At 40.8% G+C, this 12,079-nt stretch overlaps 1 protein-coding gene across 3 annotated transcripts in view; it reads right to left on the minus strand.

Moving 5' to 3' along the window:
• Positions 1 to 11,550, minus strand: part of LOC138626014 (rho guanine nucleotide exchange factor TIAM1-like) — a 40,520-nt gene extending 28,970 nt beyond the window's left edge. Inside the window, exon 1 of one of the 3 annotated variants that reach the window (XM_069707393.1) lies at positions 11,372 to 11,550. The gene's annotated coding sequence lies outside the window, so the exon portion shown is untranslated. Of the gene's footprint in view, positions 1 to 3,082; positions 3,197 to 11,371 lie in introns of those variants that run through there. The other 2 variants (XM_069707390.1, XM_069707391.1) reach the window with 2 other exon arrangements.
• Positions 11,551 to 12,079: the final 529 nt, after the last annotated feature.

The raw sequence follows: 12,079 nt of genomic DNA on the forward strand, positions 1-12,079 counted from the left end.
CACTGCCAGACAATGTCAGCAGGCTCACAGGAATTCAAGTTTAACACATAATAGTTTGTGATGGAAGTATTCATCTTCTGAAAATGGTATTAGCTGCTGTAATAAAATATTAAGAATTTCACAAGTTGACCTTCTCATATCCTGTAAGTGTCACTGTCAGTAAAAGGTTTCCCCCCTGGCTACATGAGCGTCAACACTACTCTGCATTTACAGGCTTCACATTCCAGGCTCGCAATTTGCCCCCTCACAGTCTGACTCCAAACATATCAAACAATGTTCCCCTCACACAAGGAGCAAATGTGCTTGGTGGTATTGTGATTATAGATTTGTGATCAACGGTATCAGTGCTGTAACCCAGAAGTTAGCTATGCACTAAGGGATATTATCTACCGAGACATAACATAGCATGATTAAAAACTGCTGTAAGCTGAAACTAGATGTAAACAACTGAAGGTAATCATATGTACTTGGTAATATAGCTTTCCTACAAACGCTGATGTAAAATTAAACTTTATCCACAAGAATAAGACTACAAAAACATTACCATAGAGACCAGGTAAAAATAAGGGAAAGCCAAAACACTGGGACAATATTTTGCAATATAGAAATTTGATGTCTGGTTTACTTGCTATTCACGCAGGCAATCGTTTGCCTCCAGGTCAGCAAGTGAGAATACCAAGCATGGCTTCAGTTTGAGTGTGTTTCCTTTTATAAAAGCACCACAAGTACACTCACCACTCAAAGTCACATCTGGGTCAACGTCAAGACCCATTTTTATAATTTTGATTCCAATATTAATGAGCAAGGAGCAGAGATTTCAAGTTATCTCACAAATAGATACTGAAGAAGAAAAGAGTCCTGGTACATTGGACAGAAGGGGAGATTGCATCTGTATGTTCCCAAACTCATCCTGGATGCAAGAACAACTTTTCAAAAATAACACTTAAAAAAAAAACAAGTGAACGCACTTTTGATTTTTGTGTTCCTGTTGGTAAATGTCCCGGTCACGTGTCCGACATTTACATGCACTGAGGAGATGTGATATTTATCATATCTTTGGATACATCTCATGAAGTCATCCCTGAGTACCATCTCAACCATAACACCCCTGAAGCTCCCAGCTCCCTGGCGTGTTGCATTGTGCACTGGAGCAGAACCGAACTGGATCCAGACACACATGACTAAACAAATGTGTTCGCCTCCTCCAAGCAATCCTGATCGTATTTTCCAGTATAGGTTTTTTTTTTTTTTAAACCTGTGGAATGTCATTTATAAAACGTCACAGTTTAGCTGGAGTCCAGTGCCTCCACGCATTTAACAGGTTTGAAACCTGGTAATAAAGGATAAGCTCAATGTATCTAAATGTTTCTAAGGACGCCGTCATGTCGGTGTAGTTGAAAAAGATAGCATTACTGCACTTTAGCAAAAGTTGGTCAAACTCTCAAATAACAAGAGAATAATGGCCGGCCATCACAGCATGTACCCATGACATTCACAGGGTCAATTCACAGTATATTTCTGTCCTTATCTCTCCATGGTTATTGGCACTTTATACTTTTAATAATACCAAATAAAGACAATTTTCAGCAGCTATCCACTCCCTGTTGAAAATGTTTAAAATAATTTATTGCCAATTTGCATACCATTAAATGTCTTATTTTTACTTAATATGAGGACATTAAATTGCAGACTGAACATTGAGTGTCTAATAATGAAAACCAAAGTCAAACTGTCAGGGAACAAAACAATTGGTGGCATGCTGTTCCAATTGACATGACTGGGCACAAACATTTGAAAGGAAATAAATTTGCATGCCCCAAATAAAACTTTAACAAAAAGCAATGTTAGGTGGTGTGGTGTTGTGTGGCAACAAGAGGAATTACTAGAAAAAACACACTGTGGAGCTGCATGTGCCATCATGCTGAATCCTGCTCCACATGTAAATTCAAAATGTTTATAATAAGTCAAGTATCTGGGAGACCGCATGATCTCAGATGAACTCTCTTGACGTGTAAATGTACAATATAACCTTTGTTCCACTGCACACTGTACCTTTCAATTAAGTGAAGCGTGTCACATAAGACCGTGCAAACCAATTGGTACAGTTATTTTCCTCTCCAAAGAATACTTCTTCGTTCAAATTTAGACTGAGCACTGCATGTGATTTTCATTTAAAGCTTTCAGATGAAACTCCAGAGCTGGTGTTTTTCAATAGCTTGCTCTCCTTCACTCATAACAGAGGCATTGTCAAGATCTATAAGCGTGAAAGCCAGAATCTGGCCTCTTGTCCTGCTGAGCCTCGAACGGTCAATACATTACCATAACTATGACACCAGATGACCATTTCTCAACCCTCTCCCCGCAGCAGGAGTCACAACGGGCTTTCAAACACAATGTGGGGATTTTAAATGAACTCAAACATCATGAAGTCCTCCAGCCCCCCTCCAGGATGCGCTCTGGGAATTCTCCTTGATTTTGACCATCTTTCACATTTGCAATTCATCATCAACCTTTCTCAGCATCACAAAACCACCACCACCACCACCACCTCCACTGCTTTGTCATTACAAAGGCACAGACACAAGCTGTATTGTTTGCATCTGGCAGTGAATGAAAGGCAACACAATGGCTCACTGCCTGGAGTTGTAAGTAAAGTTTGGCCCCCTTTATTAGTGCTGCAGGTACAAACATGGTGGAAAACCCACCCTAAACACAGGCTGTGAGGACCCCAGTACATGGTTACAAACGCATAACAACAACAACAAAAAACACCTATGGGAACTTGAATATTGCATTCACAGCTAATATATCCCACAAATACACATCTTTAAGACACAACGGGATTCACAAGAGTGTTGTTTGCATCTTACAAACCTAGCCATTCTCTGAAATACACTAAAACCTGCTTACAGACCACCCATTAACTCCAAGTGTGTCACAAAAACAGGTGATATTTAGCACCTCTTTTGTAAAGTGGGAGGTTTGAAGCTGGAGAGCCATTTGTCTCTTCTGACTGCTACCACACTGCCCAACACACATCTCAAGCAGCCAGAAATACACAGCAGCAAAAACAACAACTTACCTTCCTGTGTACTGCCAGAAAAGTGTTAATTCTGCATTTTCTCCCCACAGTTACCACAAGAAATGTCTCACATCAATAAGGCAGAACAATGTCCAAGATCCAAGGCAATTATTGATACTCCTCCTGCAAGTCCACAGCAGACTAACTCCTATATGCAAAGATGAGTAGAAGAACTGAGGGGAAGAGGGAGGACTGACTGTTAGCAACCCCCTCCTGCCCCTCCTCCTCCTCCTCCTCCTCCAGCTGATTCTTTCACACTCTTTGCTCCCTCCCTTCTTGCCCCCTCCTTCATTCTATAATTCCATCCCCCTAAACTACAACCTATTGCCAGCAGGAATGCGTGTTCCCTCCCTAGTCTCCTCTGTAATTGCCCCTCCACTCCCTGAGAAGCGTGATGATTACACTGAATCAGCAGCCTATCTATTCCAGAAAAACCGAGAAGAATAACAACTGTCAGATTTAGTCTGGATCAGAAGAAGCCCAAATATAAACTTTGCCTTATTTTTTGACTAAGGTGCAAAGTACCTCATGTTTGCCTCAGAGGCAATGAGGGCTGAAAGTTTGCAGTCTTAATGTGTTGCATCGTGTAATTTAGAATATTCAGTGACAGCCCACAGTGGACTTGTGCTTGAGAGGAAAGCAGAACTTGCAGAGCTGTTATGTGACTGCCACATTAGCAGTGACAGTGGTGCTAAATTCATTTTGAGATGATGGAACCGGCAGGCGACATAGGGGAGGGGGAATGGGTGAGGACGGAGGCGAGTGAGTACGGCAACGTCTGTTCAGCTACAGCCTGCATCATGTGCTCCAGAAGCAGCTTTGCATGCACACTGAACAGCGAAACATGCCCAGAGCCAGTTGAGAGTGTAGAAACCCTGACAACCGCACAGAGAGCACTGAGCTTTAGTCCGTCTGAGAGATTGGAGGGGGAGAATTGCTGTGTCTAGACTTTGTGATGACTATGACCAAAATAAAAAGCACTCAGCACTGTGGTCGGGCTGGCTTCCTCTTAATGTAACTTCATGTCCTGCCAAGGTTGCGACCCTGATATTAAACTAAACCACCAGGATTTCATAGTAAGGAAAGGAATGCCCGGTCTGCGGACGCCTAATCTGCATTCTTATCAACTCTTTGAGCACGATTTCTTTCAGGTAATCTGTCAGGATAACAGATTTGTCTTTGGGAATTCTAATTTCACACACAAAGCATGTTGTGTTCAGTTTCATCTTTTCAATTAGTGAAACAATTCACTGGGAAGTGATCCAACAAGACATGAAAGCACATGATACAGTCTGAAGACATAATGTCAAGAGAATAGTGCATGAACACAAAGTGATTGGAGAAATCCACTAATCTGCACGTCTCCTCGCCAAAAAATACAGAATACGACAGCAGAGCAATAAATGCATCTGTCAGTGAAATGTGGGCTAAATGCTGAATCGTTTCAGAATCGTAGATTGCTTGCATGGAGCTAAGCTAAACAAAATACTCTTGCTTTCTCATCACCGGCACAGGGCTATTAAACCCTGTGCTATCTGCACTCAATTTAGGAGCAGATTGAATTGGACATCCAGTACATTGACAGGCCACTCAATACCGCTGGAGCAATTTGGCAGGTGAGACTACAGTTACAAATCCATAGCAACACTTCAGACTGCTGATGCTGTCCAGGTGTCACAGCCAACCACAATCACTGCCAATCACAATCAGCCACTGTGAGAGAAAAAAAGAAAAGTAATGTCAGAGAAATATTTTGCCAGGAAATGCAGTAAGTTCCAGATCTTAAAACAAAATGTGAGTGAAAGGTAAAATGCTGTGTTTTGTCTTCAACAGAAACAGCCTCATTTAAAAAGGAGATTGGTTTTCCCAAACTTGGTTTTGGATGCAAAAAGGATTAGGTTTTCTTTTAAAAGCCATTTCGGGGGACTGCATGGAGCTGGGTCGCATAAATTATTTATTTGTTTCCTAGTAAGGTTGTTGACACCACAAGATGTCAAGTTAATAATTGACAACACATCGCTTTAGTATAGCAATTTTGAATGTACAACAGGATGGAGCATCATTCAAGAGGATGGAGCTGTGATGTTAAATTCCCGTCATGTCGTATTAATATGAAGGACACACAGTCAACAAAAACACAAAGTTGAAGTTCAGTTTCAGGGGTCACAGTGGGCCTATGTAGCTCTGCAGGACAGAGTAGCATTACTAGGCAACGGTAGCATCAGTTTGTATGTGAAGTAAGGCCTGACACTCAACCATATAATCTGAAAAATGCTGTGAAACAAGTCTAGTGCAATGACACCACTAATGTCTATGAGCAATATTAACAACAAAGCCAAGATGATTTCATGTCTCACACCAATTCATCTCTAAATTAGCATGGAGAGGATGAGTTGTACCTACAATTCTGCATCAAGATGTTGTTTTTTTTTGTCTGAGGGCTATAAACAAAGCTTCTTGTCTACAAACTGTGCATGCAAAACGTTGAAGTACATTTTACTCTTAAACAAGAGCTCTGCTGTGGTTAAGCAAACACATTGACCGCAATACTGAAAAGAACAGCCATTACTGCAAGTATTTGTTATTATTTTGGTCAGGGTCCTCTCAACCACACCAACCCCCACCCCTCCTATCCGTGTCCTTTTTGAAGAAAGAGATGGTCCATTGTACTGAGGCGGAACACTATGTACAACTGATATCTCAAGAGAAAAATGCAACTGTTACACAAGACATGAAAGGAGTAACCCCAGCCTGGCGAGAGATCATTAGCACAGGATCTAGTGGTCTCCAACAGAGAGTTGCCTCTCAAGAGTCGACATCAAAGGTGCCGCTATAGAGAGGGAACGAATTTAAAGTGCAAAGAAAAAAAAAGCTGGAATTGATTGGTCTGGACGGAACCTATACAGCATAGGTAGCTCTCCAATATTATTTATTAAAAAGATGCCTGGGAGCATATCAAAGTTCAAGGCCTGCACTTAACATGCTGCAGGGTGGGGTCAACTTTACCGGTAACACAAAACACCATAGTTTGACCTACAAGACGTTTAACTGTATGACAACAGCATGTCACAGTAAGAACATCTCGATGTTTAGGAGTTTAACTGGATTTACTTTGGTTGAAAGGATAATTGCGTTTTAATTGTTTCAATGGGAATGTTTTTGTTTTTTTATGGAATAACTGGTTGATTTTTTTTTTTTAAATAGGTTAGTGTTTAAAAAGAAAAATCCCACCAGATGACACAATTTACATCTTTATACTTACTTTGTCTGACCAATAAGGAATAAATCAATTGAGACATTCTTTTGACAATCTTATTAACTTCACCAATTATTATAGGCCTGATTTAAATCCGACACAACTGTTATAGTTTATGTAACCTTATGGCAAAATCCATCACACAACAATAACACTGTTGTCTGTGTTCTTGGTTGTTTGTATATAATATATGTAGATATATACTGTACTGTATATACTGTGCATTTTATATTTATTTTTTTTTTTTTTACTGCTATTTTATTGCTTTTTATTATTCTATTATTATCTTATTGCTTCCTGTATGCTGCTGTAGTGAAAAAAATGTCCCCTTGGGGATTAATAAAGTAACTAGCTAACCTAACCTAGACTTTTGATAAACTTCCACTTCTTTACGACAGTTTGACCTTGTTGTCAAGACATCTTTTGACTTCTTACCAAGAGGTCTAGCATATCCAACATAAGTAACTATTGCCACTTCAAAACATTTCACACAGCCAACCTACAGCAAACAAAAAAGGCCATGAGAAGTTCTTGGTTATGATTAATGGTGTGGTAAACTTAGCCTAACTCCAGTCTCCCTAAAGTGACTCAGCCTCAGCAGTTTAGTGCACTTAGTATCTATTATTCATCCAAAACCACAAGACTCTGCCAGCCACGTGAAGCTGATGAGCATCACAATGTGCATTTCTGACAGCTGGTCAAACGTTCCTGCTTACAGCACAGAAATAGATGGAACAGAGCTTTACATCACATGACATTACATTACATTTAGCTGACGCTTTTATCCAAAGTGACTTACAACACACCGATGGTACACCACCGGGAGCAATTTTAGGGTTCAGTGTCTTGCTCAAGGACACTTAGGCATGTGGACAGGAGGAGCTGGGATGAAACCACCAAACTTCCGATGAGTGTGCAACCCACTCTACCAACTGAGCTACAGCTTTTCTCTTTAAAAGGATCATTTCCGTGTGTACAACAGTTCCAGTGAATGCCATCCACAAGTCGGCGTATACAAAGACTTTGGAATAACCCACTGTAGACAGACCTGCAAATTGAAATGGAAAATCCCTATTCCGAGGCTATACCAACCTCAAAGGGGGCTTTGAAGCTCAAGTCAGTGCTAGAGCATTTGTTTGCTTGTTTCAAAAGATGTATGCCACAGCACAGTGTAATTCATTTTGACTTTGACGAGAAAGTGAATTTAGGCATGTAATAATTCACGAGAAGGCCGGTGTCGACATTACGTTTGGAAGAAAAGCTGAGAATCACACAAAATGCCTCTGCGGCAGTTTCTGCTTTAAGCTTGACCGTAGAGGGTGAAACTACATTGGGTTTGGTCCTTGCTCTCTAAGGTTAGTGGAACACAATCAAAGTTTTTCCTCGTATTATACGGAGTGTATCATAGTAACCCTAATGTGGAACGCTGGAGGTGTGGTCCTCTGGAAAGCATCTGGGATCAAATCTTGGCAAATCATCGAGATGCTTTTCCAGATTGTGCTGACTGTCAGCAGACCATGAATTCATCATACGAGTCTTCACTCTGGAAGTTACCACATATTCCAACATCTTCTGCAATCCGTGAAAAAAATTACAAAAACACGCCGGGCCTTTAAAAATGCACTTGAAGTATCGTTCAAAGATTCAATCAGTCACCCTGCTTAGCGGCATATGGTTCAGAACAAAACTACACGACTCTCTCTGATGTTTACATTGTGGGGAACAATGAGATTCCTTTTTTCAACTGTCCAAAGATGGCGAAAGACAAAGGGGTAGAGCAGCACATCAATGGTATTCCCTTATGGAGATAGATGTCCTGTCAGGAGGAACAAGGGAAGGCTGGGCTATTGTCTGAAACTCATGACGTGGATGTCAACAGAAGAGGAAAGGAAAACATGATTGTCCTTCATTCATCAACTTAAAATCCCTCGTACTCAACGTAATGTGATCATCTGATATAAATGTTATCTCACTGCATGCATATGGCTGTGAGATTGGAAATCTGGCGCGCTCTGATATAAGGAATGCGTTCATCCGTGCAGAAACAGAGCAGATAATTCTCACAAGACAAATTTGGCAACCTGCCTGTGAAGGCCACATTCAACACAGGAGTCTGAACTGAGAGACCTGCAGCTGCAACACTGTTACACAAGACAGCTGCATAATTCAACATTTGAGTTTAACAGGGTGCGATTCAGGTTTTAATTAGAAAGTGAACATCTTCGAGCTGCAAATACAGATTCTTTATCCAGTGATGAGACTCACTGTTATAATGTATATATTCATAAAATGGCAGGATTTTCTCTAAAACCAAAACATATTAAACTGTCAATAATTTAAAATGGATGAGGAGCAAAGTCTCATATTTGCTATTGAAAACCACAAATTTTGAAAACTATATCAATGAGTTAAATATTGTTTATCATAAATGATGGATCAAGTAATTGTTCCATCACTAAAATAAGGAATATTACAATTAATTATCACTCAGTATATTATCAGCAGTGTATTGGGTGATAATATTGTCCTACCACATCAGGAGCTATGTGTGCATGCCACTGAGGCTTTAGCTCAACTCATCACTCTCACTGTAATACCCAAAGTAAGCCTTTTACCAGGGAGACACAAGTTTTCTGTTGGGAAAGATTTGTGGTCTAATGGCTGTAATTCATATTTCCACAACAAACCTCCTCTTCTTCACTGCTGACTTTTGAAATGCATGGCTTGATAAGCCCTCACTGGGCTGCAAGTGATTTAACATAAATCTAACCAGTGTGGCACAAGTTATAATTGAAGCCATTATAAGTACTACAGAAGGTAGTAGAAAGTGTGTATTGTAATGAATGGTCTGTTAGTGTTATCACTCTAGGCTCTGTATGTTATTCACTTGGCACTAACCAAAACACTAACTGTCGTCAGTATTTACTTTGCACCACTTTGCAAATAAATGAGGAGTTATGTGCAAGTGGGATGGAAATGAATAATTTACAAAGGGCGCTTATGAGGCTTAGATTATGCGCATTTGAAGAAGTCGACTGGATTTGGTACTGCATTTCTGTACACGCATGAAGAACAAAGTCATGGATTGTACAAAAAGCCAACAGATTACCATATGAATGTGTAGACATTCTTTCATGAGAAGACAGTTGATCTAACATTTTATATCTTTGAGATGCAGAGTTGAAGAGTGCAGAGACAAGCCAGGAATGGGCAAAACTAGTTCCAACTCAACCACACACAAGACAGACAGGGAGAAGGTGAGGTCTCTGAGCAGGCAGGTCACACAGATGGGCTCAGGTTACCAGCTCGAGGACACATCACTAAACACTGAGCTCATTCTGCTGGATGCTCAATAGCAAAGTTGTTCATGGTTCCCCATTACAGACAAAGCATTCAAGTTGTTTTAATTGAATCATGGAACAAGACCACCTTCTAAACAACACGCATCTTAACACGTGCCTGTTTAAGCTTTGAGGTTCCCCATAAACAGCTGCTCAGTATAACAAACTAAACTTCAAAAGCCACTCAAAAGCTGCAGCAATAAGGCATTGATTGAAATTGTGATGTAAAAAATGACTGAATAGATCAATGGCAAAAAAAAAAAGTGAATTAGTGGGTATTGTAACCAAACATTTTGTGGATGAAGAAACAGGATTTGGTGCTATTTGGGCATGTTGTTGTGAGAACTAGTGAGGACAAAAAGTCCAGTTTGTGTACTAAATGATTTTGAAGACTTGTATGACTTTTTTTTTTTTCTCTGTGATGAAATTTTGTCACCACACACTTGTGTACATATAACATCGCTGTTGAATGGTCAAAAGCCAGATTGTGTTTAAGTGGTGCCATTTTAAAACACATTAATACATGTCATTATGTTATGGTGACTTCAATCAATAAAACATCTCTGTACTTGTTAACTGTTGCATGTTGTAGCAGATAATATCTGTTTTTTTCACCATGATATACACAGCTACCACGACTTGTTTGTGGAACAGGAAGGTCTTGACTCGCCATATACACAAGCTGCTTACTGGGAAACTGCATTCTAGCCTCCCAGGATTGATATTTATGGATAAAATTCTTGCAGCAAGAATTGCAGAAAGCACAAACGATAGCAAATACATATCTGTCCAATACTACATTTTTTTTTTGTTGTAAATAGTAAATTTATTCAAAATATATTTAGACAAATATATGGTGCAGAATGGTCGAGTCTTAACCTGCTACAGCTTTACACCTTCATATCATGTTGGTTTAGGGGCCTCAGTTAAATGGCAGGAAGACAACACTTTGCAGTAGACTATGGCAGTGACGCTGCAACAAACGTGACACCATAAGGTCACTGGAGTAAAGCAGCTGCACAAATGGGCTATCGCCTTTCAGTTGAGTCACCTGCTCGTGATCCGTTTACTTAGACAAGGTGTGAATACACCAACAACCGCGCTAGATCATCTGTAGCCGGCTACTACAACGAAAAGAGAGGGGGGGTGCAGCGAGTCCGATTAAATAACTCGGCTTCACGCAACAATTCGCCGCACTGAGGCCATGCGAAGCTCCCCAAACTGTACACGAGCTCAGAGGCGTTCAAACACCTCCAAGGTTTTAAGGCAGACATGCCTACTGTTCTGCGTGTCTTGGAAAATGTGTTCGTGGTGCGGCATTCACGCAATGGGATGAAAATGTGTGGACATGCATGTTAACCCAGCTGCGTGTCACCCCCCCGTTATTCAGGCACATGACTGGGTTTAGCGCCCCCCCTCCCCCCGCCAAAACAACTGATGTGAGACTGAATGAATGGACACCAGATGCACAACAGTCCGTGGACAACGACGCAGCTCGTCGGTATTGTCCTCCGGACCGCACAGACCTCTTCAGTGCGGCAGCGTCTGTCACCCCTGATAAACTTGTATGATTGAGTGACGCGGTCATGCGTTGGGACGGCGCTAGGACCACGCGGACGCACGGTTCGGCTATGGAGCTGATTTTTCCTTCTCATGTTTAGGAAAACATGCTTCCCGATCTCCTTTACATACCTGCCTCCGCATCCATCGCCATCCGCCTGCTTGCGTTCAGACATTGAAATCTTCATGTTTCACACGCCGGTGTTGCCCATCCGCGTCTGAGAGATCCTGCCGCTTCTCCAAGGTCTTTCCGTCCACGGACCATGCGTGATGTTTCCATACCGCTGAGAGGGGCGGAGCCCGCGGTCCTTGGAGACGGTGTGCAAGTGGATCACGAGAATGCCACTTATTTTAGCCTCAGAGCCAATCAGCTGCGGTTCACTTCGATCATGACGGTGTGAAATGCAGTGGCAGATGAGTGTTTTGGTTTATTATGAAAAAAAAAAACTGCAAAAAATAAGATCCCTTTTTTAAAAAAAAAAAAAAAAAAGATCTCATTGCATTATTTAAATGCCCTATTGGTGCATCCCATCTCCTGCACACACACACACACACACACACGTCTTTCTATCAATTTAAATGAATGCATGTGAAAAGAAATGTGATAGAGACAGAATTCAATTTAAACAACCAAAAAAATAAAATAAATAAAGATAGGGGTTGAATTTAACAGTGATAGCATTCCTTCTTGTTATCCTGATCCCACATCTAAAACATGGTAAATCACAATCACGCTTAGTATGAAACAGGTATTTTAAATGCAGATGATGTGGCAATTTCTGAATAAATAAACTATATGTTCTATAGAAGGTCCCTGGAATCTGTTTATGTTAAGTGGTG

The sequence above is a fragment of the Brachyistius frenatus genome, unplaced genomic scaffold (genome assembly GCF_029030835.1).
Source record: "Brachyistius frenatus isolate BFR_SWC_R1_liver_20210118 unplaced genomic scaffold, ASM2903083v1 Contig_68, whole genome shotgun sequence".
NCBI classification, from domain to species: Eukaryota; Metazoa; Chordata; class Actinopteri; family Embiotocidae; genus Brachyistius; species Brachyistius frenatus.